The 26,258-nt window shown below is 38.4% G+C and overlaps 1 protein-coding gene across 1 annotated transcript in view; it reads left to right on the top strand.

The window, feature by feature from the left end:
• The first annotated feature begins 2,281 nt into the window (after positions 1-2,281).
• The window catches only part of NMU (neuromedin U), a 166,844-nt gene continuing 142,867 nt past the window's right edge, over positions 2,282-26,258 (top strand). The window contains exons 1-2 of the mRNA XM_059396317.1: positions 2,282-2,709; positions 3,101-3,152. The gene's annotated coding sequence lies outside the window, so the exon portion shown is untranslated. The remainder of the gene's footprint in view (positions 2,710-3,100; positions 3,153-26,258) is intronic.

The raw sequence follows: 26,258 nt of genomic DNA, 5'->3' as shown, positions 1-26,258 counted from the left end.
AGGATCTTCACAAGTACAGCTTTCTTTTGGGCATAGGTTAGTAGCTTAGTCTGGTGGTAAAATAGGGAGAAATGGGCAATTACAATACTGTGTGATAGGCGTGTGGTGGAGGGTTGGTGTGGCTCTAAGAGCCTATGGAGCGGAGCCTGGGAAACTCCCTGGAGAAAATCGCCTACTGATGGAACAGTAGGAGCCAGCCAGGGAAAAAAGGCCCAAAGAGCATTTCAGGCTGATCGTTCAAAGAGGCATTTCTATACCTAGAGGAAATCAGAGTATTTTAACAAGGGCCATTGGGAAGGAGGTGTGGCAGGAGATGGAGAAGCAGGGAGGGAAAAAAGAGGCGAGGTTAAAGAAGAAAGTGGAGAGTGAGGCCAACTAGAAAGAGCCTTTAAAATCTAATGAGAGAGTTAGTTGATCCTCAGGCCAATGCAAAACCATTCCTGACACGAGGCTCATTAAAACCTGTCCATTCCTAAGTGTTAAGAGCACTAGAAGCATCTTTTGTTTTTTTGAGGTGACTCCGAGTGGACTCTTAGATAACTCCTAGATGAGGGTGGGTCCCAAGGAACACCAAGCCATAATTAGAAGCTTAGAATTTTCAGGCCTCCCCTCCACTTCTCCAGACAGGGGAAAAGGGTGGAAATGGGAGTTGATAATCGACTGTGCCCACACATTCCATGAAAATGCCATTAGCATAGGATTTGGGCAACTTTCAGGGAAGATGATGCACCCCAACTGAACTGGCACAGAATCTGCTGCGGTCAGCGCCCTTCCCTACCTCTCCCCTGTACTTCTTCATCCGAATGTTTATCTGTATCCTTTATCATATCCTTTAGCAAATGTAAATGTAAGTTTCCCCCTGAGTTCCCTGAGCTGTTCCAGGAAATAATCAAATCCAAAGGGAAGGAGCTCATGGAAACTCCAGTTTGCAGCCAGATTGGACAGATTTTGTTGGCAACCTGCTATTTGCAATGGGCATCTGAAGTAGGGTCCAGTGTTGTGGAACTGAGCCCTGCAACTGTGGGATCTGACACCGTGTCCACATAGATAGTGCTCAAATCCCGTTAAACTGTAGTTCTCCCAGCCGGCGTCACCGAGAACTACTTGATGTGGAAAAAAACCTCTGTACGTTTGGTGACCACATACAAAGTGCTTTGTGTGAGTCCTAAAGGAGAAACACAGGAGGAAGATACAGGAGGAGAACAGATTTCTCCAGCTCACTGTTTCTCTCCTAAGGCTCTTCGTTTTTGGAGGGTCTTCCAAAAGACAACTTCACTCTTCATGAAGCTTTAAACTTGCTACTCCTTTCTGCCAAGAGAACCTAAAAAGGCAACCTCTTTCTACATGCGTATTTTCTCCCGGTCAAGCACGTTGCCATCGCCATTCCCTGCATTTCTGGCATGATTCTGTTTTAAGGCCTCTCCAACAGACCACCCCGGGAACACCCCGGGGGACCAGCTCATTATGCGACCATGCCTAGATGGCATTGCAGGTACTTAAAAAACAACCAAAGTGTATTTAACTTCGTTTCCCATGAAATGGAAAGCAATTTTTGTTAATTTTTTAAAGTTGCTCCATCAAAACTATAAGCGGAAACTTATAAATCAGCCTAGGAAGAGACCCTCCAGGCCCCTTTGAGCCGTCAGTACCATTCATCCCGGAGCCAAGTAAAGACTCTGGCTTGCACCGCCCACTTCCACGAGGTTCTTTTACGGCTTTTTTTTTTTTTTTTAAATCTCCCACCATTTCAGAGCTTTCCGTAAGGGCCCAGAATCAGACTTCCCCGCAGACGAGGTTGACTTAGGGCGAGTCCGCGCTCCCCTGGGGGCCCGGGCTTGCGGGGCGGGGGCGAGGCTCCACGAGGAGGGCGTGTCCTAGAGCCCGACCCTGTGCTCCCTGGCCCGGCAGGCACTAGCGCTTAAAAGAAACACCCGCGTACCCAACCGCGCTTCTCCAACTTTGCACGTAAGGGCACCTCTTTGCTGGTCACCACCCTGAGGGTCTCCCTCACTCCCGCAAAATTTACTTTAGAGTCACATTATTTTAAGAACGAATGTAAATACTACATCTACCTCCACAGTGTACCCTTAGTAGTTCCCAAATAAAAGTAAAGGTTCAAATTGCCCCACCTCCATGCCCGCTGCACGGCCACGCTAGCACCTCCCTCCCCATCCCGGGCTCACCCGTGGGCTGCCTAACCCGAGGAGCCCGGGGGGAGGAAATCTAAAGCGTCGCTCAGCCCGAGGGGCGGGGCCGGGGCGGGGCCTCCCGGCGCCCCGCCCCCTCCCTCCAGACGGCGGCGTCCCGGGGGAGGGCGAGCGCCGAGGTTCCCGAGTGGCTACGGCCGGGTCCCAGTCCTGCGGGGGCCAAAGGGAAGCCCGGCGGGCGGGGGGCCGGGACCCTGACACTCCTCTGCGGACTGACCTGGCCGGGTCGACGAAAAGGTAACAGCCGCCCAGGCGCCCGCCCGCCCCGGCCAGGGCCGCTTCTGCCATGCGGGCTCCACTTGGCGTGCTGGTTCCGAAATTCGGCCGGAGCGCGCGGCTCCTTCGCCGGGACCCGGGGGGAAGCGGCCACTGCGGCGAAGCCCGCCGCCTCCTCGACGTGCTGGCACCCCCTGACGCGAGAATCGCTGCTTTCTTTCTGCGGAGGAACGTGCCTACTCGCCACGGACCCTTCCCACCCTCTTGAGTCAGCTGTGACTAAGAGGTCAGTGTGGTTTCCAAAACTAGGAGGTGGGAGAGAAAGGAGAGTCCAGATTTTCTGTATTTGCCTCTGGAGAGTGCAAGAATCAGAGGTCTGGCCCCTGGGATTGATTGTAAGTGTCCCTCCAAGTATGGGGTGTGGCTTTGTGGAAAGCCTTGAGGAAGACTCTGGTCTTGTGATTGGGGTCACACAGCAGGTGAGAGAGGGGTTTTATTTTTGGTTTTGGTTTTTCCGTCGGGAGCTGGGTGAAGAAGACGTCTAGTGAGGGTCCGCGGCAGAAGCAGATCTCAGCCAGTGTGGAGATAGTGCCCGCTCTTTTATTCAGCTGGACTTCCCTTAAAAAAAAAAAAAAAGAATGAAATATAATTAACACACAGTGTTATATTACTTTCAGGTGCACAGCCTACGAATTCACCTGTTCTGCACATTAGTTAATGCTCATCAAGGTACGTGTACTCTTAATCCCTTTATCTATTTCACCCATACCTCCTCCTACTTCCCCTCTGGCAGCCAGGAGTTTTTCCTCTGTATTTAAGAGTCATCCTCCATTATTATTATTATTATTATTATTATTATTTTTGGTCTTGGTTTGTTTTATTTCTTAAATTCCACAAACGAGTGAAATCATATGGTATTTGTTCTTTTCTGTCTCCCTTATTTCACTTAGCATTACATCCATGTTGTTGCAAATGGCAGAATCTCATTTTTTGTGGGTGTTATTCCATGGTATAGATATACCACATCTTTCTCCATTCACCCGTGGATGAACACTTTGGTTGCTTCCATTATCTTAACTATTGTAAATAATGCTGCAAAAACATAGGGATGCATATAACATTTGGAATTAGTGTTTCTGTTTTTTCCTTTGGGTAAATACCGAGTAGTGGGATTGCTGGATCATCTGGTAATTCTATTTTTAAGTTTTTGGTTTTTGAGGAACTTCCATACTGTTTTCTACAATGGCTGCCCAGTTTGCATTTCCACCAACAGTGCGCAAGGGTTGCTTTTCTTCCACATCTTTGCTGACACTTGTTTTTTCTTGTCTTTTTTTCTAGCCATTGTGGCAGGTGTGAGGTGATAGCTCAGTGTGGTTTTGATTTTCATTTCCCTGATGATGTTGAGCGTCTTTTCATGTGTCTTTGACCATCTGTACATCTTCTTTGGAAAAAAAAGTCTATTCAGCTCCTCTGCCCATTTTTAAAATCAGATTTTTTTTTTTTTTTTTGGTGTTGAGTTCTTTTTTGGTGTATGAGTTTATGAGTTCTTTATGTATTTTTTGGTATTGACCCTTTATCAGGTATATAATTTGCAAATATCTTCTCCCATTCAACAGGTTGCCTTTTTGTTTTTTTGATGGTTTCCTTTGCTGTGTGAAAGCTTTTTATTTTGGTGTATTCCCAGTAGTTTGTGTTTGCTTTTGTTTCCCTTGCCTGAGAAGATACAACTAGAAAAATGTTTCTACAACTGTTAGCAAAGAAATGACTGCCTATGCCTTTTTCTAGGAGTGTTATGGATTCAGGTCTCACATTTATGTCTTTAATCCATTTTTACTTAATTTTTGTGTATAGTTTAAGAAAGTGGTCCAATTTCATTCTTTTACACATAGCTGTCCAGTTATCCCAACACAATTTGTTGAACAGACTGTCTTTTTCCTATTATATATTCTTGCCTCTTTTGTCATGGATTAATAGGCCATATAAGTGTGGATTTACTTATGGGTTCTCTATTGTGTTCCATTGATCTAGTGTTTATTTTTGTGACAGTACCATACTGTTTTTATTAGCGTAGCTTTGTCATTTATTTTGAAATCTGCTATTGTGATACCTTCAGCTTTGTTCTTCCTCAGATTGCTTTGGCTATTCAGGCAGGGTCTTTTGTTGTTCCGTACAAATTTTGGTATTGTTTTCTCTGGTTCTGTAAAAAGTGCTATTGGTATTTTTATAGAGTTTCATTAAATTTGTAGGTTGCTTTGGGTACTGTGGGCATTTTAACAATATTTATTCCCCCAATCCGTTCATTTGTGTCATCTTCAATTTCTTCATCAATATTTTACAGTTTTGGGGGTATAAGTCTTTTACCTTGGATTGGTTGAGTTTATTCCTAGATATTTTGTTCTTTTTTGGGGAAACTATAAATGGGATTGTTTTCTTAATTTCTTTTGTGTTACTTTCTGCTGTATTCGTGTATAGAAATACAACAGATTTTTATATATTAATTTCTGTCCTGTAACTGAAATGATCAGTTCTATAAGTTTTTTGGTGGGGTTTTTAAGGTTTTCGATATATAGCATCATGCCATCTGCAAATAGTGAGTTTTACTTATTTCTTACCAACTTATTACCATTTATTTCTTTTTCTTGTCTGATTGCTACAGCTAGGATGTTCAATATTGTGTTGAATAAAAGTGGCAAGAGTTGACATCCTTGTCTTTTTCCTGATCTTAGAAGAAAAGCTTTCTCTTTTTCACACCAATCCCTATTCTTTAATAACAAACACAAAAAAGGTTACATACACTTACTTGATCTTGAACTTGGAGAAAATGTCAGATAAAAATGATGTGCACATTTATCTAGGCAGTCACCTAGATGTGGAATCTTTAGATTGTCCTTAACTAATGTTTGAATAGAAATTTCACTTGTAGACATCCGGATAGCACTTGGACAATGATATACCTGGTACAGGTATTTCTGAGGACACACTAACAGCAACAACAGTAACATAACATTTATTGAGCAATATTTACTGTGTGCTATGTGTGATTCTAAGTGAATTACATACACTATGTAATATGAAATGGCATTCTGAATACTTTCATCCATTAGTACTTAGTTTTGACAAGCATATGAAAGAGCTGCTGTCATTAGAGCTGCTGTCATTCAGTCCCAGGAAAACTGAAATAGTTTTTCAGGTATGTAGGAGTCCCCATTCTCCAGGGGCTATGAATACAGGCTGCCAACAGCTCACAGCTGTACCTTCTCTGTAGAATTCCCTGTTGATGGAAGCTGCCCTGCCAAGAAATGCCCAGGAGGTTACACCCCAAGACTCCCAGGTGTGGCCTGTGGCTAAAAGATGACAGATCCTGGGGTACCATCCCTTCTGCCTTAAAGAGGAGCCCTTTGGCCATGTCATTGGTAGCTCTTTTACCATGTTCTAGGCAGCTTCCTGTGGATCAGGCTGGGGTGGACTGCAGTTGGACCCACATCTATGCCTTGCTTTTCCCTTTTCCTTATCCTGCTTACCCTACTTACAGTTTTTACCTGAGAACTGCAAATCATTTGCAAAACAGTCATCATCTCAGGCTCTGTTTCTGTGAAACCCAGCCTAACACAACTACTCTGCTACCCTGGGTTGTGAAATTTTCAAAGTTTTATTCTTTATTCACTAAGGATGTATTTTTCTCTGGAAAGACAGATAATCCACTGGTTTCAAACATGTATCAGATGACTTTCTTTTTTGATTAACATAATGAAATATATTATGGAAGCTTTGCTGCTAAAATAGTGCTTTATTTGGGTAAAGGAAATGATAGAATGAATGACTTCCCTGAGATGCTGTTTGAGGAATACTTTATTCTTATCAGGGATGCAGATAGCCAGAGGGGGTAATAGATCAATGTTTGTTCATTGGTTTCTTGATTGAAGAAATGGATTATGAGAAGGAAACATGTTGATAGTATTTTTAACATCTTTGTAGAAGTATAGTTGACATAATGAAAGTGTACATTCCGTAAGTTGATCCATTATATACCCATAAGCCATCATCACAGTCAAAATAATGAAACTATCCATTAGTCCCCAAATTTCCTCAGCCCTTTTGTAATATCTCCTATCCTGCCCCCAGGCAATCACTGATTTGCTTTTGTTATAGTAATATAAGGTTGACAAAGACCTTAGAAGTCTTGCAGTTTGGGTCACTGAGTTGTTGAGCATACCGAGGCATGAGGCATATGAAGATTTCCATGAAACTCTATGAGGGAAGTTGAAATAATTGGGAGCGGGTGCCATCTGCTCAGGGGAAAGGAAATAGATACAAAGTACAAAGCTGGACTCTGATGACAACTTTGGCATCCAAGACACATGATCCAAAGTGTGAGGCGAATGCCGATGAGGTTCGGGCAAACTTTGGGATTGGGCCGGTCTGGGGTTTTGTTACAGGGTAAATTTAAAGGAGGCCTTGGGAGAGTGATCCTTGTAATGCACAACCCAAATAAAACATAGAAATAAAACTCACCACCAAAGCCTGGAATTCCAAGGATAGCCCTAGAAGGGGAAATTCCTGGTAGGTGGGGCAGGTGATTTTTGTCCTTCAAGTCCTTCATCCTCTTGTTTCATCCTCTTGGTTTTCTTCTCGGTCACTCCTGACTGTGGGAGACTTGCTTTCCCACTGTAACCCTTTAGCCCAGTGTTCTACCTTGTGGTGTAGTTAAATGTGGTTAGAATATTCAGAGGCCCTGCTGAAGACTCTGGCAAAAGCAACAGAGAGAGAACAAAATGAGAGCAATTATTTTAGATGATCTGGCATCAAAACATAGTTTTGTTGTCTTTGCTTTATACTCCTGCTCTGCTTCTACACCGTCTCCCTAGAAATCTCCATCGGTTCTTTGAGATCCAAGCCAGGCCCCGTTCTTTCTTTCTCCTCTCATTTTTTTGCTACTTTGTGGAGGATTCTTAGGGCACAACAACTGATACTTAACTTCATCTGACCCTTGACCTCATGGTCTAGATCCTTTCTGCCCAATAGAAATATAACACAATCCACACATGGGAGCCACTTAAATTTGCATTTTCTAATAGACACACTTAAAACGGGAGAAAAGAAGTAGGTGAAATTATTTTTAATAATGTATTTTCAGCCCCGTATCTCCAAAATGCGATCCTTTCAACAGGTAATCTATATACAAATTATTGATGATATATTTTACATTCTGTTATACTAAGTCTTTGAAATCCAATGGGTGTTTTACATTTATAGCACACCTCAATTTGGACCAGCTCGATTTACATTCTGGACAGTGCCAATCTAGATATAGCATCATGGCCTGCATCCAAAATTAATTAGTTGTTCTGGGGAATAGAGGAGGAAGATGAGTTTTATTTTGGACGCACTGAGTTTGGGGTAAGCATTCCTGTGGACCTTAACAGTAGGCTTTTGGAAGTGCAGTTCTAGAGCAGCAAGACAGAGAGCATTTTCCAACTTCATTTTTCAGAGCAACATGTAACACCTTCACAGTAAGTTACCCATTTCACCTTGTTTTTTTGAATCCATACTTTAGAGTTCTTTCCCAGAACCCAACTTGCACATGAACCTGTATATCTTCTATTCCAGTCAATTTATCTCCATGGTAGATTGTTTTCTTACATGTTTACTCTAACTTATATATTTTTTCCTACATATTTTTATTGTCTCCCCTTTGGGTACATTGAAGAGAGTTGAGCAAAAGAGTGGGCAGTTTTACTTGAACATAAAGAATCATTCCACTAATGAACTAGTGTTCCGCATGAGCAATCATTCTAAATATAATTTGCTTAGTATTTTTTTATCTGCACTTTAATAACTAGTTTTAAGAGTAGCCAAAATCTGCAATATCTTATTTTTTTTTCTAATATAAAGGTGATGGAGAGTAATGATATCTCCTTCAGAAAACTGTGTTGTTTTTGTTTTTAATTTTGTTTTTACAGTGTCAATATTCAGTGTTTCAAGGATATGGGGAAATGGACACTATCATCCATTGTTGGTGGGAATGTAAATTTCTCCAGGGATCATGGAAGGCAATTTGACAATGTATTTTCAAATTTGAAATGTGCATACCTTTGTATCTGAAACTCTAGTTTTAGAAATTTACTCCAGAGAGTAATTGGATAAGTGCACAAATTTGTTTGTGCAGGAATGTTGATCCTATTATAGTTAATAATTTTTATTTTTATTTATTTATTTATTTATTTATAAAGATTTATTTATTTATTTATTTGACAGAGAGAGATCACAAGTAGGCAGAGAGGCAGGCAGAGAGAGAGAGAGAGAGAGAGAGAGAGAGGAGGAAACAGGCTCCCTGCTGAGCAGAGAGCCCGATCCGGGACTCGATCCCAGGACCCTGAGATCACGACCCAGCTGAAGGCAGCGGCCTAACCCACTGAGCCACCCAGGCACCCCTAGTTAATAATTTTTAAAGGAAACAACGTATTTTAACAACTATTGGGTGCCTACCTATGCTAGGCATTGTAGTAGGTATGGGGCTATAAGAATTAATCAGATATAGTTGGTCCCTGTCTTCATGTAGTTTATGATATAGGAAAGAAGGCAGCCAATTAAACGTTCATTAGCATTAGCATTGCAGAGCTAATGGTATAGAAACTGTGGCTGAAGTGCATGCAAAGGGAGCTAAACACAGACTTGATGAGGCGGTGAATAATGGTAAGTAGAATTTTGCTAGATTTCCGCTTTAAATGTAAGTATATTACTTAGACAATCAGAAAGAAGTGTAGATTTTTAAAAATTTGAAATAAAATGAAATAATACAAGCTGGGTATAGGAAATTTGGCAGTTACAGTAAGATTATAAAGAAGAAAATAAAAATGACTGAAAGTTCTATCTTCAAGATGACAGATGGTCAGTTGTAACAATTTGGTATATTTTCCGCCATTCTTTATATTCATATTAATGTACTGGCTCTTTTCACAATGATACATGTTTCATAGCTCTGTTTGAAATTTTAGTATATTTAATATTAAAAATAATTTGAGCTTACTACTTATATATCACAGAGTGATATCACAGAGTGAAATTTATTTCTGAATATTACAGTTTATTATGCTTTCAGAGCTAAATTCCTATGTGTATTGGGGGGAATATATTGACATCAAATAAAATAATTCACTTTTCTTTGTTTTTTAAAAAAATTTGGTGCAATTAAATTATTACATGTTAATCATATCGGTAATTTTTTTCTGGTTTCTGGTATTCATTTGAGATTACAGGGTTAAACTGATTAAAAGTTCATTTTTCATGGGCTCATGTGAATAATATTATGAGATCATTAGAACAGTGCTAGCCAAGATGGGAGTGTTAATTTGCTTCACATTGTACACTGTAGTTCTTAATGTCGGCAGGAGGCATAGTGGAGCAAATTTCCTTGACTTTGGTAGACTATGGTGCTGCTGTCACGAATTCCTTTTTTTAAAATAACTGATAAAAACCAGGAGAATTAAGTCAGCAAATTCTATATGTCATTCATAGTATGTTAAATAACCAGGAGAGTTTCCTCCTTATATAGGAAGCCTAAAAATGTAAACTGCTTTTCTACGTTAATACATGCAAAATGCTTGGAATAAGTCTTGAAACATACTAAGTGCTTAATAAATTACTATTATAATTACTACTACTATTAATAAGAGCAAACAAGCTATCAGAATAAGTCTAGGAGTATTTTAGATCTATATTCAGATTCTCATCATTGGGTATGGGACATGAAGAGCAAATTGATATCAAGATGTTGCAAGGCAGTCATACTGTTTCATGTTAATTTCTAAGACCTGGAATAAAATGTTAAAGAAACATATTCTGTTGGGATAAATGAACTCAACTGAACTGAGTTGCATTTCACCTTATAGCATTATCCTTAGTTTGTAACACTATTTTGAAATTGAATTCCCTAGGCCAAAAGTACTATTGATGCTCTTGAATAGGTTCATGGAGTCTTTTTGGTGACTGTGATCCTTAACTGAGTTGACATGAGATTCAACTACCTTCAGAGGGTGACTCATATCCGTAATTCAAGTAGCTTTTCATCATCTAAGCAATTCTCAATTTGCTATAATGATTTTACTATCTTTGTTATAATCAAATGTGTCTATGTATAATATCAGTGAATTCCATACTTGGTACTTCAGTTCTTTTAAGTAAATTTGCTTTTAAAGGTTATTTCAACAATGTTTATGTGTAAAGTTAAAATTACATAAACATAACATGTTCCCTAGACTATAGATCCTGCCCAAATTTTTGGAAGAAATTGTGTCTATGGGGCCAGGTAGAATGCATTCAATGTAAATACACTTTGTTTTACTGAGAAAAGATTTTTAAAAAGCTGAAAACACTGTTCATTCAACTCAAAGAAACGAAGGAAAATCTCAGAGAGGTGAAGAAATAGATTTTTTCCCCGATATATGATTATTCCAATGTGTGAATAGATTATTCTAATGTTATCCATTATGCTTTTCTATCATTTTAAGCAAATGCAGGTTAACACTATAAAAGCATAATGCCAAATTATTTTTCTTATATTTTTACTCTTCTAATCCTTGTCTTAGTTTTAGGGTCATGCCAAACAAAATGGGATTAAATAAAGAGGATTGGAAAATTTATATTTTGTTTTGGTTTGATGAAGTTGTTCTTTTCTTTCATTTATTTTATCCTTTGATTAAAGAAATATTTATCATTAGGGTGCTACTGTGTATTACATTTGAGGCCTGTATTTGAAATAATTGATTTTGAGTATAAATAAATTTATTTAAGCCTATTAAAATGTTTTCTGTAATTTTAATTTACTAATCTTTGAACAAACTTTAGTGATCTGTTATATATGGATTTCTGCTTCTAAGAGATTAGGTGGACCTTCTCTGCTTCTATTAAAATTTTAATATACTTAGGTAAATTGGATTTACATTTGTCATTTTTTAGCCTTTAGAGGATGTTTTGTAAACCAGCTATAAAGTAAAAAGAGGTATTGATTTTTAGACATTTTAAGATATGAAGCATTTCAGAGTATCCTAAAAAATAAAGTGCTGTATTATAAGTATTCATCATCTTTGGCACCAGACGGTTCTAAAAGTCAATATTTTCTCTGCTTGTCAAATTAGCTTGAATCCACCTATGCCATTTTAGCCTGGGAAGATCTAACCCTAGTAAATATCATATCCATGGAAGCTCTTGTTACTAAGAGCTGAAATTCTCGTGTGGGTACAGATCGTCCTTAACAGTGAATTTATAACTTGGAAAAAGTAGTATAAACAAACATGATGGAAGTTAAATTTATCTTTCTCATAGAACCTCTTTTAAGTGGAGAAATATGTTCCTGAAGGTATAAAAATAGGCTCTATATTTACTCCACTCGTTATGAATCATAGACATACTGTGAAGTATATAGTTCCTTGAATATGCATAAGGCAGTCAGGATGGCATTAAATTACCGAGCACTTGTAATGTACTGGCAGACATCACCAGAAAAGGTTTTCTAGGGTAGGAGGAAGTGCTGGGGGGATGAGAATTCTGATGGTGGGTGGCTTGTAGGGTCAAGCGCTGGGGGCAGCGTATCTTATGAACTAAGTAGCCCACTAGCTCCTCATCATTGCCGCCCATGAACCCCCTGTGGGCTTTTTTTGTTTGTTTGTTTTGTTTTTTTAGCCTACTAACAAATTTATTTATTAATACTTAATTTATCTCTCTGCTTTTCCAAATCAAAAATATATCTTACTGTCAATCAGCACTTTGGTTCATGCCGAGTTGCCATGATTCCAGCCAAAGCAAATAAGAGTAATAATATTCTGGGCAGCTTTATTACAGGGCATTTGTGATCTCATTAGATTGTTGGAAATATTCAAAGTTAAAAAATCCCTGCTCACCCCTAGACCCTTTTTAATTCTTTAACTAGCTCTAGAAGTGACGCCTTGGAAATCCCTGTTCTGGCTGTTGTCAGCAAGACACTGGTAGGGTTGAGTAGTTTGTACAGAATCAGATGGGAGTAATTCAGGGAATAAAAGAATTGTAAACCAGAGAATACCCTCTCTACATTGTCCTAAAGGTAGATGTATACCTGAATGCCACGTGCATTTTAGGTAAAAATGCACTTCTTACCCAAGGTTCCCCTTGGGTAAGAAAGCCCCAAGGCAAACATAACTACATTCCTTGTGCTTTAACCACTTTTCTACGAAGTACCGGCTACCAGCTTCTGTTTGCTTCATCACCCATCAGTGGGATGCCCCATCCACCCATCCAGCCGCCAGTGCTGATCTACATCCGTGTTGCAGCGGCCAGGAGGAGAAATGGGTTGATTGTCTGTATTGTACTTGGGTCTGCAGCTGGGTGCATTGCGATAGGGCCACTTCACAGAGCAACCTTCAGATAGTTACCCCAGCCCGACGCTGGGGAGATTTCAGTTTGGGCAACTTGCACATGCAAATAGGAATTGCACAGGTAAATAGGAATAATGGGTTACTGGTGGTATGTTTTTATTTTTGGTTTGAGTCACCTGGAAGTGAGACCCACTAATTCCGAGTTACTGAGTGTAAGCCCTGAGTTTACCTGAAATTAAAAAAAAAAATTAAACTTTTTATTTTGATAGTTTTAGATTTATAGAAGAGTTTTAAAGATAGTACTGACAGTTCCTATATACTCTGTACCCAGCTTCTCCTATGTAGTCATGCTACAGTGATCAAAACTAAGAGGGGCGCCTGGGTGGCTCATTTGTTAAGCATCTGCCTTCGGCTCAGGTCATGAACCCGGGGTCCTGGGATCGAGCCCCACATCAGGCTCCATCCCAGGGTCCAGGGATCAAGCCCTGAATGGCCCCTCCATCCCAGGGTCCCGAGGTCGAGCCCCGTCCCATCCCAGGGTCTTGGGATCAGGCCCCGAATCAGGCTCCCTGCTCCGTGGGAAGCCTGCTTCTCCCTCTCCCACTCCGCCTGCTTATGTTCCCTCTCTCACTGTCTCTGTCTCTGCCAAATAAATAAATAAAAGCTTAAAAACAAAAACCTAAGAAATTGAGATTAGTTCAACAAACACAATTAACTGCAGACTAACTGTTTCCCTGATATTTCCACTAAATGACTTTTTTTCTCTCCTGTTCCACAGTTCAGGTAAGGACACCACACTGCCTTTAGTTGTCATGTATCCTTAGTCTCCTTTAATTTGTGACAGCTCCTCAGGTCTTTTGGCTTTAATTACTTTTGAAGAGTATTGGTTAGATGTTTTGTAGTATGTTTATCAGATTGGGTTTGCCTTTTTTTCCACATGGTAAGACTGAGGTTGTGGATTTGGGGTACAATGAGATCTTTGTAGATCTTAACCTTGATCACTTGGCTTAGGTTGTGTGCTAGGTCTCTCTGCTGTGAAGTTAAACAGGTTTCCTCTTTCCATACTCTATTCTTTGGAACTAAGTTACTAAGTCTAGACCATTAGAGTTTATAAGTCCAGTCTAGGGGATCTGAGATCATCTCCTGGAAGGAGTATTTAAGAAATTGAAGACATATGTTGAAAACACCACAGTTATTAATAAATATTAGAGATATTATGAGCCACTGTGGATACCCTGTTCCTCTTTAAAGTTTCACTCACAAATTTTAGCATTCATCAGTGGATGTTGCCTGAAGCAATTATTACGTTGGTATTGTGAAAACAAATAATGGAAACCTTATTAAAGATGGAGTCCAGAAATCCTGCAGGGGAAGTTCTCACAACCCTAAACAGGAGGAAACTTACTTTACATACCTCAGTATGAAGAAGGAAGAATTTCACCTTATTCAGCAATGGGCCAGCCATTGGGAAACTGCCGCACTCCTCCAATGAGAAGCTGTTACCACCCTGAATTCTTTGAAACAGAGCCTCTCAGCGTCTTTCTTTCCTCCTTAAAAGCAAACCCCTCTCTTCTGTTTTCTGATCTTGCCTTTGATTCTCCATAATTTGTTTGTCCTGCATTATAATTCTCTGTAACTTTTGAATAAGCTTAATTTTGCTGATAAAATGGCTTTTTTGTTTATTTGAAAGCCAGTAGTACTCTAATGATGATGTTCTATTTTCCTCTTTGTTCCTGTAATTATAGTTCTTCTGTAGGAAGAATTGCCTCTTTTCATTTGTTCATTCATTTGTGTATTTATATCAATATGGTCTCATGGATATTTATTGACTTAGGGGTGTTTATTTTATTTACTTCATTGTTTATTGTATTGCTTAAATGATCCCAGCTCTGGCCATCAGAAGCTCTTAAGAGTTGGTTCCTGTGTCAATTCGAGGAACCATATCTTTTTTCTTCTCTCATTTTCTTTTTATGCACTTACTTTCTGGCGCTATAAGATACTCCTCCTGGCTCTTATCTTGTATTTTTTGTGTCCTATCCCAAGAATCAGTATTTTTTGAAGAATTGTGGATCCTCTGATTGGAGAATGGTATTTAGAAACCTAAATCTGGGGCGCCTGGGTGGCTGAGTGGGTTAAGCCGCTGCCTTCGGCTCAGGTCATGATCTCAGGGTCCTGGGATCGAGTCCCGCATCGGGCTCTCTACTCAGCAGGGAGCCTGCTTCCTCCTCTCTCTCTCTCTCTGCCTGCCTCTATGCCTACTTGTGATCTTTCTCTGTCAAATAAATAAATAAAATCTTAAAAAAAAAAAAAACAACCTAAATCTGGCCTCTTGGTGTTCTTGTTGCTACTAGAGAGTCATTGTTTCTAGACCCCTTCAGTGTGTAGAGCTAGCAAATGTTTGTATGTGTACTAACCCATGTATCTATCTCTATATCTTCATCTGTATATATATATTAAAATAAACATTTGTTCACACTGGTATCTTTAACTTCATCCTGTTACTAAAGGGTTTATTCTGGCATTCCCTTTTGCTTGTTTGTAATTTCTTTGTTTCACATATTCTTTGTTTCACAAACCTGGCAGTCATTATCTACAATATATTTACTTATTTATTCAACTCTAGTATGTGTGGAAAATAGTTTTATAATTGCTGAACTGAACCTATGTGAGATACATACTTACCAACTAGAGTCCAATATTTTGTCTTTAGACTTCTGTCTTTAGCCTGATAGTATCAAAACTCTATTATACAAAGTTATTTATTCATGAAATCATGGATCAGCTGGTGAGTGGATAAACTGATACCTCTATACAACTAGGCAATAAATAAACTGAATTTATAAATAATTTATATTGAATTTATAAATAAATTTATAAATATATTTATATTATAAATTTTTATAAATTTATAAATATATTTATATTATAATTTTTTATAAATTTATAAATTTATAAAAAATATCCATGAGACCATATTGATAAATTATAAATTTATTTATAAATTTATAAATTTATATTGAATTTATAAATAAATAAATAAACTGAATAAATAAATAAACTTTATTTAAATAAATAAAATTAGTTGTTGATTCACATGAGACAAGCAGATCTTTAATGCATTTTGCTACGTCAGTCAGAGAAAGCAATGTATTTTGTGATTCTATTTACATGATATTGTGGAAGGCAAAACCATAGGGAAAGAAAACAAATCAGCAGTTGACAGAATTCGGAGTTGGGGAATGGATTAGCCAAGGAGTGGAATTGCTGGGTCATACGATAATTCTGTTGTTTTTTGAGTAATTGCCAAGCTGTTTTCCACGCAGCTGCACTTTTTTGCACTCCTACCAGCATGGCCAGGGTCCCAGTTTTTCACTTTCTTCACATCCTTACCAACACTGGTTTTACTTTCCTTTCTTTTTTAAATTATAGCCATCCTAGTAAGTATGATATACTAACTCATTGTGGTTTTGGTTTGCATTTCCCAAGTGTCTAAAAATGTTAAGCATCTTTTTGTGTACTTATTGGTCATTTGCATATCTTCTTTGGAGAAATACCCATTCAAATCATTTATTTTTGAATTAGCTTGTTTGTCTTTTTTGTTACTGAGTTATAGGAATTCTTTATGTATTCTGGATATTAAACCCTCTCAGATATATGATTTGCAAACATTTTTTCCCATTCTATGTGTTGTTGTTTCATTTTCTTGATAATGTCCTTTAATACAAAAGAATTTTAATTTTAATGAAGCCCAATTTATTTATTTTTTTGCTGCTTGTGCTTTTGGTGTTCTATCTAATAATCTATTACCACACCCAAGGTTTACCCCTATGTTTTCTGGTTTAATAGTGTTTAGGTCTTATATTTAGGTCATTGATCCATTTTGAGCTAACCTTTGTATATGGTATGAGGTGGTATGAGCATATCTTTTTTTTTTAGACCTTTTAAAAATGTAAACATTTTAAAGATTTAGTAGTCATATTATAGTTTTTTCTTAAAGATAGAAGACAGATGCAATTAAAAAAAAAGATTTTTATTTATTTATTTGACAGAGCAAGAGAGGACAAGCAGGCAGAGCAGCAGAGGGTAAGGGAGAAGAAGGCTCCCCACTGAACAGGGAGCCTGATGTGGGGCTCAATCCCAGGACCCTGGGATCATGACCTGAGCCGAAGGCAGTTGCTTAACCAACTGAGCCACCCGGGCGCCCCAGACAGATGCAATATTAATGCATATTTTATTTTTATTTTTTGAAGATTTTATTTATTTATTTGACAGATTACAAGTAGGCAAAGAGGCAGGCAGAGGGGGGTGGGAAGCAGGCTCCCCACTGAGCAGAAAGCCCAATGTGGGGCTCGATCCCAGGACCCTGAGACCAAGACTTGAGCTGAAGGCAGAGGCTCTAACCCACTGAGCCACCCAGGCGCCCCATTAATGCATATTTTAAAACCAATATTTTGGAAAAGGGGGAAAAAGGTAGGTTTGAATTTCTCACTGTTAATATCTTCCAATGAAAAACTCCCAAGCACCATTAGATTTAATTTTTTCTGGCTTATGGTTTGTCCTGATTACTTTGCTGAGCAAATTAGGTGCTGATGTGTTCCTTACCAGTTTCATCAGAGGTACATGGAACTTCATGAATGTTTGTGAAGACCATCTCCTTACCATGAATGTCTCCTTCTCCTTCCCTTCTATAAGAGAGGTTTTGCTCTATGAAGATCATCCCAATTTCTCATGAACCCAGATAAGGAAGATTCTTTTTTAAAGATTTATTTATTTATTATTTTAGAGGAGGGAGCCGGGGAGAGAGAGAGAGAGAGAGAATCCTAGACTCCACTTTGAACTTGAGGCCCAATATGGGGGTTCAATCCCACAACCCTGAGATCATGACTTAAGCCAAAATCAAGAGTCAGAATGAGTCACCAGATGCCCCCCAAATAAGAGAGATTATAACTGCCAACATCTACCATATAAAAAATGGCTTAACTTTGGAGAACATGTAAAAGCTACTCTGGTTTTGGTTATCAGAAACTTTGACGGGATCTGAGCTAATATAAAGCTTCATAATCATTTTTTTAGCCCTTCTCTAAGCTGTTATTTATCTATTTTCTTTCTTTCTTTCTTTCTTTCTTTCTTTCTTTCTTTCTTTCTTTTTAAAGATTCAACCATATCTAAAGAGGAATAGGTCATTTCATAGTTTGCAAAATGAAGTACAGCTCCAACTTTGGCAGACAAACGGTCTATCAAGAGTAAGGGACACAAAAATGTTCTACCTAGGTCTTAGCAATCCCTTAATGGGGTTGCTACCCTTATGCTCTTATTTATACTCTTAATGGTATGTAGAGGTTAACAAAACTTCAAATACAAAAGGCATGTTACAAATTCAGTATTGGCCAAAAGAAATATGTAGTGGTTTGGGGTTTGTGCTTAGAACTCTGTAATGTAATGATGAATTTTCAAACTAATCTAAAGGAGACTGAAACTGAAAATAGGATAAAGAACAAAGATTATTATAAGCAAAATAACAAAATAATAAAAAATGACTGGACCACTAGAACAGTCTATTTATTGATCTAGATAAGAAAAACCTTATGAAATACCTTAAATTTTGTCATAAAAATCTGAAGTTGACATTTACAATTTGAGGTGGTGCACAATCTTTTGAATATCACTACATTTTAAATTGATTACATTTTTATAGTCCCCTATAATGTAAATTCCATCGTCTCAATGAGAAATATAAAACCAAAACAAAAGGGGGTGCCTGAGTGGCTCAGTTGGTTAAGCAGCTGCCTTCAGCTCAGATCAAGATTCTGGGTCCTGGGATCGAGCCCCACATCGGGCTCCTGGCTCAGACGAGAGTCTGCTTCTCTCTCTCGCTCTGCCTGCTGCTCTGCTTACTTGTGTTCTCTCTCTCTGTTAATAAATAAATAAAACCTTTAAAACAAAACAAAGTAAAAACCTACCTTTTGCAGCCCCTTCCCTGACCTTTCTTTTAGGGTAAAGATACATGATACAGATTCTAACAGATAAATTTTCATGAAATTAATATATGTAGGGGAAAAGGTAGGACATGGGACATCCATTTTGGTGCTGTAGGAATTGGCAAAAACCACATGATTCTTTGTTCAAGATATGGTGGCTCCAATTTCCTTACTGGTGGGAACAGTATGGTTCTGGGGTCTGTTCAGCATCTTGACCAAGTTGTTCCTGGATGTTTGTCTTAGAAACTATTTCACTAAACTTTTCAAAGATTCTGTAAACTATCTAACACCTGTAGTAAATCCTTTCTCTCTTGAACCAATCAGAGTGGATTCTGTTGTCTGCAACCCAGAACTCTGTTTAGTATAAGATCCATTGTGCATGTGAGTATTTCTTGGAAAAATTTAAATGATGTCGCAGTAACAGAAAGTCTCATTTTATAAATCATGAATATTTAGAAATTTTTATGGAAAGTTTCTTTCATTAAGCACAACTTGATTCAATGAAGATTGATATTAATATTTATTCAGATTTACCCTTTTAAATGGAGAATAAAACAAAATTAATGTGTCTATAACTAGTTTGTGAGATTCATAGATTCTTCTTAGAGTGCGATAGACAATATACATATATGGCCATATGTATACATTTATAAACATTTTGATTTTTTAAAAAAAGATTACTTATTTATTTATTTGATAGATAGAGATCACAAGTAGGCAGAGAGACAGGCAGAGAGAGAGGAAGGGAAGCAGCTCTCTGTCAAGCAGAAAGCCTGATGTGGGGCCTGATCCCACGACCCTGGGATCATGACCTGAGCGGAAGGCAGAGGCTTTAACCCACTGAGCCACCCAGGCGCCCCAACATTTTGATTTCTGATTGTAAAGGTATTACATCTTTCTTTTTGTATTCCTAACAAAAATACTCTAATTTTTGTATTTGTTGACTTAGAACAATTGTATGAATAGGCTTAAAAAGAAAGAAATTCTTAAGAAAGATGATGATTTCAATAAAACTGTAAATATTTACAAATGCTTTAAGTATATGCTCCGGAAGTATAAAATTAAATGTTTTAGCATGAGAAATCCTATTTAGTATTCCTTCACATCACTCAAGCAGGCTACTGCGGAATCATTCTGGAGTTACTTTATAATACAAAGGTAGAGTACAGGCCCCTGTGAATATTTTATAGTTTATTGTATGGGTGGGTATTCTTAAATTTTAATGCTGCAAAAGAAATGGGTAGCCCCGGAATCCTTGTGTCAATGAGATAGAGAGGAGACTGGTGATCCAATTAGTATAATGGGCATCTGGCAGCCAAATGATGCATTTCAAAACCTGGCTGAGAATGACTGGCTCTCATCCACCCTTTTGCAGTGTAAAGGGGAGAAGACAGGATGTGGATCCTCCTGCTCTTTCTGTGCTACTTTAAAGGCAACTGTGTCTTGAAAACCAGATTTTTTCTATTATACCACTTGTCATCCATATACTACTTCTCCATTCCACGAACTTCTCTTTCCTTTTCCATGCCATACTTCTTCTTGGCTTCACTTTCATGATTCCATGGTGGTCCTGTCGACCGTTCTATTCTTAGTTCATAGAAACCAACCATTCTCTTGAGGATATTTTGGTGATGGGGCAATTACTTCAGCAAGTTTTAATCATTTTTCCAGTCTTCAGATTCAAGTAGTGGTTTTTCAGGTTGTTACCTGTTAACATAAACAATAGAAAGAAACACTAGAATAAACAATAGAATAGAAAGGAGTCTTCACATTTTAAGCTTGTGATTTTCTTTCCAAAGACAGTGAAAAATGTAACATGGCAAAATTTCCTCCTTATTCTTCCCTTGGAACTAGGATCATAATTCTTTAAATAAACTTTGAACCTTATTTAAAATTTTGCCCTGTATGTTGGATACAGTCAAATATGTGCCTCTTGTGCTCCTGTGTGTCTTGCTGTATGTGCCAAAATCCCAAGGCTTTGGCTGTTCTTACACCTGGGCCACATCTCTGGATTGATTGTACATTACAGTTCTTTATTACACCTGATCTTCTCCCAGACCTACAGGCTTGCTTACTGCTGGTCAGACAAGCAGCAGATTCCTTAAGCTTAACTTCTCCCTTGTGACCCACCGCTCTGCATACACAGGCTCCATTGGGCCCCTCATGTTGTCCTGTGGGACTTGGGCACTGGTACAACCATAATGCTACTCCCATGATTCCCTTTGCTGCAACTAATAATGTCCTTTGTCTCTGACTCAAGAGTCTCGTATCTTCTGTCCGCATCCAGGAAACTATGGCAGGCTTACTTAGTTTGAATAGTTATTCTGATGGGAGCTTTCCCGCTTTTAACTCTGCTTCTCAGCATCAGGATTATTGAAGTAGGGCAAAATCCTAATACTTTATTTATAAAATATCTTTCTCATGAGCAATTAAAATCACTGTCATATATTATATTTTCCCCTAAAGCATTTTATGAAGTATGTAGGTATAAGTTAATCCTGTTTTATAAATGACGAAGAGATAGAGATTAAGTGATTTTCTAAGATCACTTAATTAATTCATAACACATCAAATGCTAGGCCTTCTCACTGTTCACTCGGGGCTGGGGATGTTTGCTATATATAATACTGCCATCTTCCTTCTCACTAACATTCTTTGTAATGATACCTATCTAATTTAGAACATAGAATTTATAACTGGTATTCTTCAAGGAAGGAAGAAATCTTGGTAGTATAAAATTACTAACTGAAAATTGGAAATTATTTAGACTTTCTAATATTTCATAAAACATATTCTGTTCCATCATTCACAGACATTACTCATATAAAAAAAACTAAATAAATAATGTTTGCTCTTAGCCTCAAATCCAGTGTTTCTTGCAGTGTAGTCCTCATCAAAATAATCTGGAGAGCCTTTTAAGAACATAGGTTGTACCCCAGACCTACCACATTAGAATTTCTAGACTATAAAGGAATCTTTTTTTTTTTTTAAAGATTTTATTTATTTATTTGACAGAGGGAAATCACAGTAGGCAGAGAGGCAGGCAGAGAGAGAGGAAGGGAAGCAGGCCCCCTGCTGAGCAGAGAGCCCAGGACTCTGGAATCATGACCTGAGCCGAAGGCAGCGGCTTAACCCACTGAGCCACCCAGGCGTCCCAAGACTATAAAGGAATCTTGAGTATCATTTTTTTTTAAAGATTTTTGGTTTTATTTATTTATTTATTTATTTATTGGTCAGAGAGAGAGAGAGAGAGAGAGAACACAAGCAGGCAGAGCAGCAGGCAGAGCAGAGAGAGAAGCAGGCTCCCTGCTGAGCAAGGAGCCCAATGCGGGGCTCCATCCCAGGGCCCTGGAATCCTGACCTGACCTGAGGCTTTAACCCACTGAGCCACCCAGGCGCCCCGGGTATCTTTTTTTAAAATCAAATCTCGCAGGTGATTTCTTATGGTCATTAAAGTTTACCATGCATTACTACCAAGTAGAGATTGTTTCTATAAACTACAGATGGGCACATCACCATCCATTGGCTAAATACATACAAACAGGGGAAAGTAGCGGATTTACAAAACTGTTTATGAATATAGTACTTATGAAAAACCTTGATAAAAGGAATGCAAATTAACACCAAATTTATGTCTATTGGAAAGCCAAAAATCTTCCCTTACATCCTGAAGTTAGCAGTAGTGGCTTAAAAAATGTTTGTATTTTGTGAAATAGTAGGGTTTATCTAAGGAATTCATTTGTATGGAGATCTTCTCTTCTGTGGTTGTGCAGCACCTCCTTTTGCCTATTCATAAAGCCATTCGATATATATTCATTGAGTGCCTACTTTCTGAGCCAAGGGCCATTCTAGGTACTGATGCTACACCGTCGTGGACAAGTTGGCTACGATCCCTGCCTTCAAGGTCTGTACTAGAAGAGGATGATAATTGCTTCCTAACAAAAAGTAAAATTCTTTACAGAGGAAGATAAGAAGATTTTGTTTGCCATCAGTGACTCCAAACTTGCCATTTTGTAGAAGAAATTAAAAAAAATTTTTTTTTCAATATTTGAAGCTGAAAGTATGATTCTAAGATTAAAGACAAGTACAAAATATTTCAGTAATTGAAATGCTTAGACAAATCTTATATTTCCTTAGGGGAGAGCCAACAGATAGCCTAATATATATTCTGTCAAATAGGGGACACACAAAATTCACAAGTGATTGTTGTATGAATAGTTGACCAGCTAAATGAGAGAGTTACAAACCATGTTGCTTTGGAGGCTGAGTAGTATGAAAAAAATAAAGCATGCCCAAACAGATACTGATTACAGGAGCTCCTTTTGAATCTTTAAAGAAATCCTAATGCTTGCAAAAAATTTTATGCAAAAGGGTTGGGATATAGGACAAGAGAGCAGTTTGTTCTTTTTTTTTTTTTTTAGCTGAGGGCAGATTGGATTTGAGGGTTCTTAAATCCAAAAATCCCTAAGTGTAAAGGTCTTGGGAGGTAAGAACAGTTGCTGGGATTGATTTTGGAAATGTCATTTGAGGTCAGATATGATACTGGAAACAATACTAACGAATCTGGACTTAGTTCTACAAGCAGTAGAGCTCACTGATGGTCTTTAAGTAGGAGGGAGATGGATCAGATTAACATTTAGCTAGGTGACTGGTGTGATGATATGCAGGCTGTGTTAGTAGGGAAAAGAACACAATTTGGAGGACAGTTGGGAGATCAAAGAGCAAATCTTGGAGCAAAGAGCTGGCCATGGGCATACCAATTGGGAGATGGACTCAAGGTATTTTACTGGCAATAAAGTCAATGAGAAGGGCAAAGGAGAAAGAAAAGATGTAGTTCTAATAATTTTCAATAAAAATTAAAGTGTATTTTTGCATGGCATCCCCACTGTTAAATTTATGAATCATCATTGGTGGGTCAAAAATTTCCTGGTAGACTAAACCTTGGTCAAGGAGTTAGCCAACCTGTACCTGGCTGAACGTTCTAGTGCTAGAGGTGCTTTGGAGGCACTCTTCCAAACTATGACCCTCTGTGGACTCCGAGATCTTCCCCAGGGTTAGTGTCTGTTAGTGATAGATGGAGCCTGAGAGGTCAGCTAACAGATTGCTCATGTTGACAAAGCTAGTTAGTGGCAGAAGTGGGAGCAGAATCCTGATTTTAGTGTCCTGTTCATTTCACTCTGCTGCCTCAACTGTGTGTGGATCAAATAGAGCCACTGGTTTTTCAACTAAAGGGAAGAAAATTAGATCATCTGTACTGATGTTTCTCATAATGTCTGTATTCATCAGTGTTCTCCAGAGAAACAGGACTAATAGGATAAATGTAGATGTATAAGAGATTTATTGTAGGAATTGGCTCATGCTATTGTGGAGGCCAGGAAATCCCACAATCTGCTGCTTTCAGGCTGGAGAACCAGGAAAGCCAGTGGTGTAACTCACTCCAAGTGCAAAGGCCTGAGAACCAAGGGAGCCAATGGTGTAAGTGCCATCTGGAATCCAAAGGCCCAAGAATTGAGGAACTGATGGCATAAGGCCCTGTCCAAGACCCAGGGCCCGAGAACCAATAGTGCCAATGTCCAAGGGAAGGAGAAGATAGATGTCCCAGCTCAAGCAAAGAGAGATTTTAATTTTAAAGTCATGCTACTCTTCCTTCTCTAAGATATTTCTACATTGACTCTATTACTATATCTTTTCCAATGTTTTCCAGTGTTCCAATATTACTATATCTTTTCCAATAATCATAAGATAGAGTTATAGTTTTGTATACAGTAACAATAACACCTCCCTCACTGGGCATCATGGGTCTAGGTCAGCATCTTCATTCCAAATCTGCTGTCCTCAGAATGAAACACCCACCCCTTTTTTAAAAGATTTGTTTTTTCTTAGTAGTAAGTTGTTGGATGTGGCTAGGGTACAACATTATTATGTTCATGAATTATACTGCTATTTTAGCACATGAAATTTTCTAGCCTAAAGACTCCTTCGATCTGGGGTTCTGTTTTGAGACTCTAGTTGGTACAAATTCATCCTGCTGGAGTTGATGGATTATCCAAAAGGAAAGTCCAGGCCAATCTTTATTTATTAATTCTGTAAGTTTAAGATTTATTTTTTTTAATCATTTGCTTAAAATGGTACATACTTGTAACTCCACAGGTTCCTAGAACTCATTTTAAGAATAATGTCAGTGCTAAAGTAATTCTAAAAGAGATGCATTTATTTTTATTTTTCAGCAAATCTGCCTCTTAAGTAATGTCAGCCAGTCTACTTCAATTTTATGTAAAACAGATATAAAATTTCTGGCAATGAGTAAGGAAGTATTTGATGATATCCATAAGAATGATTAATATTTTAAGAAAATCCTTTTGGGAAGCCTAAATAGATTTCAAAGCCCCAAATATCGACATTGAGAATGAATACTAAGAAAAATCAAGTCTCTATATTTAAATGTTAGATCTGAATACTTTGTGCTGATGGACCAGTAGCCTTAATTAGATAACAAATCATCACTGATGTAGGGGAGGCAAAATTTTCTATCTTCTTAGGATTTTTTTTTTATTTTGGGGGCAGAAAATTAAACTGACATACAACAGGTTACCTGGAGAAAAGCATACAGATTTATGTAAGGTTTATGTGATGTAGGATCCCTCACCATGACATGAAGACCCAAAGAAGTAGCAAACTTCTATAAAGTACTTTTCTGTAAGGTTAGGCAGAGACACACGATGGCGGAAAAGTCACTAAAATACAGAGGGAGACTAAGGGAAGATAAGAATTATTTTAACCAGTTCTGTTTGTACAGAATTTCTTGGCTTTGTGTCCCTGTTGAAGATTATTTCTTCATTCCTGATACAGGAAGGGTGTCGTTCACATGGGAGTTCTCATCTCCCATTTTCAGGAAGAAAAAAGGGATGTTAGAATGCTTTTCTTGCTTTCTAAGGGTCTGCTGGTTTTTTTGTTTTTTGTTTTTTGTTTTTTTAAAGTGTCCCTAGCTCCAAATAATCCTTATGCCAAAGTGGTATATTTTGGTGTATTTAGTGGGATACATACTGTCACCCATCACAGACTAGAGGGATTTTCAGGGATTAAATGAGAATATCCTCATGAAACTATCAGATCTGTGCCTGGCAGACCAACACTCACTACACAGCGGTCTAGACTTTTATTGTTGTTAATTATAATCCAAAATAATTATGTTCTGGAGGCAGATACATATCCTTCAAATGAACGTTTTAAAAAATTGTGACTCTAAGGGCTGTTTTGCTTAGGAAAACAGTTGGCTGGTTCAGTGCTAGGTTTATCATTAGAAGTTAAAGTGCCTGTTCACGGGGCTGTTCAATGCTGCTGAAATTCTTGCTGAGATGGGAGCTGTGTGTAATTCTACTGGTTGGCAGTTGAAGGGCATTTTGTCGCACAAGCCTGTGTCAAGTGGAAAGCAGTTTTTCACTTTCATTATTTTAGGGGAATGTGATTTACAAGTGTTTAACAGTTCTCATAGCAGGTTCAGGTGTGTACTA

This window comes from Mustela nigripes, chromosome 1 (genome assembly GCF_022355385.1).
Source record: "Mustela nigripes isolate SB6536 chromosome 1, MUSNIG.SB6536, whole genome shotgun sequence".
NCBI lineage: Eukaryota > Metazoa > Chordata > Mammalia > Carnivora > Mustelidae > Mustela > Mustela nigripes.
This window is presented reverse-complemented; position numbering and strand designations above follow the sequence as displayed.